Genomic DNA, 9,124 nt, shown 5'->3' with positions numbered 1-9,124 from the left:
GGTTTGTGTAAGTATTTCTGTTGCGATTTTCCCTGTATCTGTTTCTGTTTCCTTGTTGATTTCTTGATTCGTAATTCTCTCTCCTGTTTTCTCTATTCTCGTATTCTTTTCTCGGGATAAATTTTCTTTTTTGCCGTTCTTGACGATAATTTTGCCCCCTATCTCTGTAGTTCTGTGTTTCTTGTGGTTTTCTAGATCTTCTGTCTCGTAAACGCGATTCTCTTATTTGTAAAAATTGACAAAGACTATCAATGTTTTTGTAATTTTGCAAAGTGGTGTGGTCTCCTTACGTTTCCTCAAAATGTCTGGCAATCAATTCTACTAATTGCTCCGATGAATAATTGTATTCCAAATGTTTGGCGTTGTTGTAGACCTGTAATGCATAGGTTTTTTCCATCCTTTCATTGTATCTCCCGTTCTGCAGTTCTTTCTTGATTTCTAGTTGCTGGATTTTGCCCCAGAAATAATTTAAAAATCTTTTTTCAAAGTTTTCCCAATTAGTAATTTCATCTTCTTTACTGTAAAACCATAGGCTCGCTTCATTCTTGAGATGGTTTCTGATATTTTCCTTACAAGCTTCGAAATTTTCAACGTACAGTTTTTTCTTTAAATTTTTGATGAAAACAACTGGATTCAATTTTCTCACATCCCCGCCAAATTGGATTTTCACGTCGCCTGTACTTTGAATAAGTATTTCTCTTCTTTCTCCGAACTTTTGTTGATTCTTGATTTCCGCAATTTGTTTTTCGTTTTTCTTAATTTTTTCGTCTCTTTCTCGCTTGTCTTCTTGTAATGCGTTTTCAAATTTAATTTCTAAATTCTCTAGTTCCTTTTTCTGGCAATTTTCTATCTCCTTAATTTTATTTTGAATTTTCATTTCTTGCTCTTTCATATCGTTCTTCATCATTGTCAAACATCCTTTTATTTCCTTTTCATACTTATCTATGCGTTCCTTCATTTTCTTGTTGTTCTCTTTTATGGATTGTTTTGTTTCCTTTTGATTTTTATCCATTTTATCCATTGCTCGTTTTTTTCTTCCTGATTGTGTAATTGTATTTGCATAAGTTGTAATAATTTTTCTAATTCTGATAATTCCTTTTTTCCTGTTTCCATGATTGTTGTTTCTAAAATGTCTTCGTGTTCTAAATTTTCTTCTTGTTCTAAATGTTCTTCTTGTTTTTTGTTTTCTTTGCTTTTATTTCTTGTCACAGACATCTCTTTTCTACTTTTTTATTTTTCCTCCAACCAATCAAAAATATGTTTCCTACAGGATTCGTATCCCCGCCAAATACGAAACTTTTAGTCAGTGAAATATTATCCCCGCCAAATGTAAAACCTTAAATTTTCTCGAAATGTTGCAAATATGTAAAAAATTTTCGCTCACACAAATACAAAATTGTCAAAAAAAAATTCAAAATGTCATCAATGTCGATAATAAAAAAAATTTAAATAAAATTGTTAGAAATTGTAAAAAATCGATAAATATTTAAATGTCATAAAATGGAATGTATCAAAATTAATTTTTCACTCGACCAAAAAAAATTTCAACCACCTTTTTTTTTCTTTTTATTTCGAATTGTCTTCCTTTTCAACTACCACAAATACTTTTTAAAAACAGCCAACACGTTGGGGCCAGTTGTTGTGATTTGCTCAAACTGTATGTTTACAATATTTATTTTTTTTTTAACAAATTAATATGATATCTCAGGGCTCTTTTAGTTATTAAAAACAAAACGTGGCTTCAAAGTATTTTTTGCTAGTTGCCTTTGAGGAAAAAAGGATAGACAATAAGAAAATAAAATTACAGCACAATTATGATTTACAAAGCAAATTAAAAAAAAACAATCAAATATTAAAAGTAAAAATTTTGAATAAACATAAATATACCATATACAATGATTAGAATAAAAATCTCAAACATCCATCAAATCATACATCCACAATTACAAATACAAATTAATTAAGTTTATATGCAAATCTAAAATTTCTTAATTTTAGTGACTCCCGATAAATTATCATGTATAATTCTCAATAAAACCACCAAAAAACGAATAACTCTAATTTAAATAGGTGGTCGTGATTGTTATATATATATATATATATATATATATATATATATATATATATATCTATATATATATATATATATTTATATATATATATATATATATATATATATATATATATTTAAATATATATATATACGTATATATTGTATATATCTATATATATATACATATATATATATATATATATATATATATATATATATATATATATATATATATATATATATATAGAAATGTTTCTTCAACGACGATATTCCCAAAAAAAATCTTTATTTCGAAATAAAAAGTTACAATTTTTGAGAAATTCTTCAAACTACTACATTTAATGATTTAAACTTGACTATTGAAACATAATAATTACAATAATAATAAAAATATTGATTTCTTCCTATTTATAACGTCGGATATCGGAATCTGCTGATTCTTAATAGTAAGGGAGCTTATGGCTACATTTCTCCTCCCTCCATTGGTTGGGACTTCGTCCTCGAAGTTTTGGTTACTTCGGCTATCAGCTCGTCTAGTATCTGGATCTGGGCAGGATGCAATTTTTCTCCAAATAGGATTTTGGAAATTCGTTTTCTTTTCCTAATTAGGAAGATTATTAGGAAAGCTAGAATAGTTAAAAATATTATAACAGAAGTGGTGCTCAGTCCTATGGATAATCGGGGTAGTACTTCTATGGTATCTATTGGTTGAATTTGGCCATGTGTCTCTGGGATTGTTAATTTTTCAATTTTCATCTCATGGTTTGGTATTAATTTTATTGGAACAATTTTTGGAATGGAAATGTCTTGAGACGTCTTTTTATTAAATTGGATACCTTCAATCATTATTGGTACATCTGTCGTCAAGAGGCTGGTTGAATTAATTTCTATCTGCTGGATTCTCATTGGGTGAACTATTCCTAGCAATATGACTTTGCTGGTTTCTTGGAAAAAGTTCTCTGTGATTAATGTTTTTGTGCAATTATCTACATTGGGTATGTTACATTTGGATTGTACATAGTTGGAACAAACTATGTTATCGCCTTGTCCTATACAAGTGTTGAACCATTTATTATTTGTATAGTAGCTTGCAGGTGGCAGAATCATAACATGATCTTTGTTTGGAATGGGATAGATTTTATAGGTAGTGTAAGGAATTTCATGGAGTATAGGGATTTTAATTATTATGAGCATTGTATTTGAAGTTACACAAACTAAAGTTTTTGTTGACTCTATAAGTTCGTAAGGGTGTTCATTACTAGTGGGAATTGAATTTCTGGGATAAATTTTGAGAAGGTTCTCTTTAAGGTCTATTATTTCCTTTAAAGTGAATAATTCTATATTAGAGATATTAAGTTCAGATAAAGTAATGGTTCTTATAAGTTTCATTAGAAATTCGTTTATATTTTGGAGATTTATTATCTCATTGTGTAGAATGATATAGCTGTCAAAATCAGCTGATAATTTGTTGAGTGCAGATATGAGAATTGAATTATCAGAATTCAGTTTTTCTAAAAGTTTATCGAATCTCGTGTTAAAAGAGTTTCCATAAGATATTTGGTTATTAAATTTTTTTATGATTTCGTTTTGTTTATTTTCTAAAGAGATTATGTGTGATTTTAACAAGTCTAAGTCAGAGTCGTCTGGATTTCCAGTCACGTATTTGATGGCTGTACCTAGAAAATTAAAAAGTCCGCGTTTCTGTTTTCGCGTAATCTTGTGTAGATCGTCTTTTGTTTGTTCTTGTATGTGGGTGTATTGGGAGTACAGTAGCGAGAGAGGTGCATTTTTGAAGTGATCTTTGAAATAGCTTGTCGGACTAGCGTCAATACTGTCGGATAATTTGTCTAGTGGAATGTGAAGAAAATGTCTGTGATAGTGTGAGATTTCTCTTGATTTGCCTATCTCTTCAGCATAGTAACCATTATTCGGAATCTCCTGAATATTGAGTGGATGGACCAGGGCGAGGATTGTCCTGTGAAAAATTTGGGTCTTGAGTAGGTTTATCTACATGTTTTCGTATTCGTTTTACATATTTAAGGTGAGTGCTTGTTAAATTTTGTTTATCTGTTTTACCGATTATTTTTGTTTTGTCTTGCGTTTCTGGATGAATAGTGGAGAAAGGGGCTTGTAATTTGGACTTATGTTTTTTCTTAGAAACATATAGGGATTTTGTAAGGTCTATTTCCGGAATATCTTCGGCATTTTCGTTTTGTCTATCTAAAAGTTGTTGTCTTTTTTGTTTTTGTTTATTATATAGTTCTGCAATAAATGGTTGGAGTTCTTCTTTATGTCTTTGATTATATGTTTCGTATATCGGAAGATCAAAGTCGAAATGTATTTCTTCTGCATAGGGTCCGTACAGAATTGAGAACGGGGAATAATCTGTGGAACTGTGGATTGATTGGTTGTAAATAAGAATGGCGTGTGTTAGAATGTCATCTAACGAATCATTTGGATTTTGGGCTTGTAAGGTCCTAAGTTTTTCAATAAGAGTTGAATGAAAGCGCTCTACAGGAGAGTTTGAGGAAGAATTGTTTACTGTTGTAAAATGTATTTCGATTTTGTGGATATTTAGGAATTCTTTAATGACTGCGGAATTAAATTCGGTGCCGCTGTCGCATACAATCTTTTTTGGGTAATTGTGGTGCGAAAAGTAGTGTCTTAATTTATTTAGTATCGAAATGGAAGTTTTGTCGGTGAGCTTATAGCATTGACCGTATTTGGAAAAAGAATCTATTATTGTGAGATACAGGTTTTTATTGCAGTGGAATAGATCAATATGTAATATATCAAAAGGTTTTTGACCTAACAACGGTCCTAATTGGGGAAGTTTATAAGGGCGTCGTTCGTATTTATTTTTTAGGCAAATTTCGCATTTATTGATAAAATTAGAAATAGTTGTCTGCATTGAGGGCCAGTAAAATTTTTGTTTTAAATGTTTGTAGGTTTCAATTATTCCGTTGTGATTTTCTACGTGATATTTCTTTATGCATTCTATTTGTTGGTTTTCTTCTTCTATGTCCTGAAGTAGTATATTGCAAAATATTGCTTTGACTGTGGAATTTATTTTTTCTTTAAAATAGTTACAGATAAAAGGTCTAAATTCGTGAGGGATTGTTATTGCAAATTTTTGATTTGGTCTAAGGATATTTTGGAAGGTATTTGCTATTTCTGTTTTCCAATTATTTGTCAAAGTGACAGTGTAACGGTGTTTGTTAAAAATTCTTTTGTATTTAATTTCAAAATTATTTGACTCTGGTTTAAAAATAATTTGGTTTGAGGATAAATTAATTGGTTCAGGTGAAATCTCTATTCCAGTGATAGGGTTCTCAACTGATGTATGTTGTGTGTTAGTACTGTTTTGTAAGTTGTCAAAATCGGCAAGGAAATCGTCTATGTCGAAATTGTCGGGTGGTTCAGCACATTCTGAATTCGGGGGTTCAGCACATTCTGAACTCGAACTTAGGGCATTTATTTGGACTCGGCTAAGAGCATCAGCAACTTGATTCTCTTTGCCTTTTTTATATTTAACTTCAAAATCATATTCTTCTAGTTTAAGTCTCCATCGGGCTAATCTAGAAGTGGGGTCTTTAATTTTGTAGAATGTTTGAATGTTTGGTTGTATAAATACATACGGAAGTGTTTACAAGAATCTAGTATGGCTAAAAGTTCTTTTTCAATAGTGGAGTAGTTTCGTTCTGCGGAATTTAGAGTTCGAGAATAGTAGGCAATAGGGTGATTATTTTGAGATAATACTGATCCTATAGCTATATTAGAGGCGTCTGTAGTCAGTACAAAAGGCTTTTCGAAGTCTGGATATTGTAAGACTGGAGAATTAGTTAACAATTGTTTGCATTTTGCAAAACATTCTAAATAATTTGGATTTGTGGGGTCGATAGTTGCTCCTTTTCGAGTATATCTCGAAAATGGGGATGTTATTTTTGCAAAGTTGGGTATGAATCTTCGGTAGTAACCGATTAAACCAAGAAATGATTTAATTTCTTTTACTGTTTTTGGTAGAGGATATTTTTGTATAGCTTCGATTTTTGCTGGGTTAGGTTTGATTCCTTCGGTTGTCACTGCGTGACCTAAGAAAGAAACTTCTTTCGTGAGAAACTCGGATTTGTCTAACTGAATTTTTAAATTATTTTTCCTAAAAGTGTCAAAAATAGTCGCGATATGAACTAAGTGTTCTTGCAGTGACTTAGAAAAAATAATGACATCGTCCATGTAGACGAAGCAAAACTTATGAACAAAGGGCCTAAGAATATTGTCCATTAACCTTTCGAATGTTGCTGGGCTATTCTTTAAACCAAAGGGCATACGTAAAAATTCAAAGTGACCATGCGGAACTGAAAAGGCTGTTTTCCGAATAGAATCCGGATGAACTTCAATCTGATGGTAACCTTGAGCTAAATCTAATGTTGTGAAATAACTGGCTTTTCCTAAGTTATCCAGTATCTCATCTATCTGAGGAAGTGGGTAGCGATCACTTTCAGTATGATCATTAAGCTTCCTATAATCAATTACTAATCTAAATTTTTTCTGACCTGAGGCATCAGCTTTTTTTGGTACTATCCAAACTGGAGCTGAGTACGGTGAAATTGACGGTCGAATTATCTTATTATCTAATAAATTATTTATTTGTTTTTTTATTTCTTCCTGCATTGCTTTGGGATGCCGAAATCCCTTTACATAAATTGGATTTTCATCCTTAGTTTTAATTTCGTGTCTAACAGCTGACGTGAAAGTTAAATTTTTGTTTTCGTCGTAAAATACGTCTTTATATTTTTTGCAAAGATTCATAATTTTATACTTTTCTTCATTATTTAAGTGCGAAGTACGGATTTTATTTTCATTAAAATGCGTCGTTGGAATTTTTACTATATTATAATTACAAAAGTTCTCAACTTCAATTCTCTTATTAAATTTCATAGGCATAGGTAAGTCGAAAGTGTCTAGAAAGCCGTTTTTTGCAACGTGAATAGAATGGGGAATTTTGATACCTTGAAAGTGTCTTTCGCGCAATAAAACTTCGCCATTATGAACGCTTACTGGAATTTTTTGGTATAAAGTTTCAAATGGAATGCTAACATGAGGATTCTCAAAGGTTAAAGTATGAGTTGCGTAGCTAATTGTGGCGTGGAATCTTTTCAGATCGTAAGTTCCAAGGAGGATATCAAAGTGTTGACTAAAGTCGGCAATTTTTACGTCGAATGTTTGTGGAATTCCATATTCTAGGAATAGTGGCGTCTTAATATTTAAGTCGTGCTTGGAAGTAATTTTCATTGACGTTAGCGAAAAAGGTTTTCGATAAATATGATTTTTATCAAATAGTTTGAGAGCTCGCGGATTTAAAATTGAATGGGAACCGCCGGTATCGATTAAAACGCGTAGATGTGTTTTGGGTGTAATGAAGCAGGGTAACCCCGGGGGAACTTTCAATATTATGTAGGTTTATACAGGGGGTGGATGATCGTCTAACGGGATGGCTTGAAAATCCTGATGATTTTCATCATGCAAATCGGGCTCTTGTTCGGATTCGTAATTTTCGAAATCATTTTCGAAATATTGGGTATCATTTGAGTCTATGTGAAAATTGTGGCTTCTATTAGTTGTAATTGTCATGGGCTGATGGTTTCTGGTTGTGGTAGTTTGAACACCGCTCATTGGAGTAGCAAAATTTGGTTGGGGTCGAGGAGCTTTATATTTATTTAATCTTTGTTGGTTGTTTTTCGGAACATTGTTTCGTTGGAAGGATTGATTTTGTTCGTGAGAACTGAAATTTTGTCTCTGAGGAAAATTATAGTTCTGTTGTGGAGTGAAGTTAAAATTGGGCTCTGTGTTGTGAGTTGAAGGTCTCACATAATTTGAATGCGTGGGTTGGAAGTTTGAGTATGTGGGTTGAAAGTTTGTGGATCTTTGATTATTCGAACATTGATAGGGTTTATTTTTGAGTGGGGCCTTTTTGTTTTGTTGGCTCTTAAGGAAGTTCATGTATTGTTGTTGATTTTTGTGGTTATCGTAGGCAATATACTTTTGAAGGGCTTCTTCTAGGGAATTTAATTCAAAATGCGATAAGTATTCGCAATAGGGCTCGTTGATTCCGGTACAGAAAGTTTTGAGGGCAATGTTTTTGAAGTATGGAGTTTTAAAAGTTACTGTCGCGGGATTATCGTTTAGGGTGATGTGTTGGAGTAAATCGTTCAGATTTGTAGTTATTCTCTGATGATAATTGTCGTAGGATTCACTATGTTTTTGGACGGTAGTGGATAGTTGTGTTACTAATATGTCTTCGGAACGTCTGTCTCCGTATTTAGTTAATAACGCTGGACGAATTTCTGTCCAATTGGTTTTATTAGAATAGTTTAAGAAATTTCTAGGTTCTCCTTTAATTCGAGATACGATATAGGAATTTAAGATAAATTCTTGGGACGGATTTAAATCTTGGGTGCCTAAGAAAACTATTAAATTATCTACTGCTTTGATAAAGGTGGAGAGGTTGTCTCCAGAAGAGAATTCGGGCAGAGTTGAGCAAAGGCTAGCAATATCGCTATTGGTCATCGGCATTTTGGAACGTAATTTAGATGCAGGCTTAGATTTAGAGGTTTGTAGATTTCTTTTTATTTTTAAATTTAAATTGTCGAATAGTAAACTTAAATTTTCGATACTATTTTGGGAAATATCATTCAATGTACTCATAAAATATATGCAAAAAATATAAATGCAAATATATATAAAGATTCGTTGAAGTAAAATGTTATAAATAATATAAATTCAATAAACAATAAATAATAAATTCAATGTAAATGTTTAAGAATTCAATTAAAATAATAAATGCTCATAAACAATGGTAAAGAAAGGAAAAACTTACGCAAGGATGATCGTGTTTGATTTCCAATACATTTTTCTCTTTTACCAGGTTCTTCAGGATTTCATTAAACTAATGTAGACCAGGAAACGACTATGTTTCTGTATGAAATATCCTGTGGTTCGCAGCGCCAGAAATGTTTCTTCAACGTCGATATTCCCAAAAAAAATCTTTATTTCGAAATAAAAAGTTACAAT

The sequence above is a fragment of the Diabrotica undecimpunctata genome, chromosome 3 (genome assembly GCF_040954645.1).
Source record: "Diabrotica undecimpunctata isolate CICGRU chromosome 3, icDiaUnde3, whole genome shotgun sequence".
NCBI lineage: Eukaryota > Metazoa > Arthropoda > Insecta > Coleoptera > Chrysomelidae > Diabrotica > Diabrotica undecimpunctata.
The sequence above is the reverse complement of the archived record's forward strand: the minus strand, read 5'-3'. Positions refer to the sequence as shown.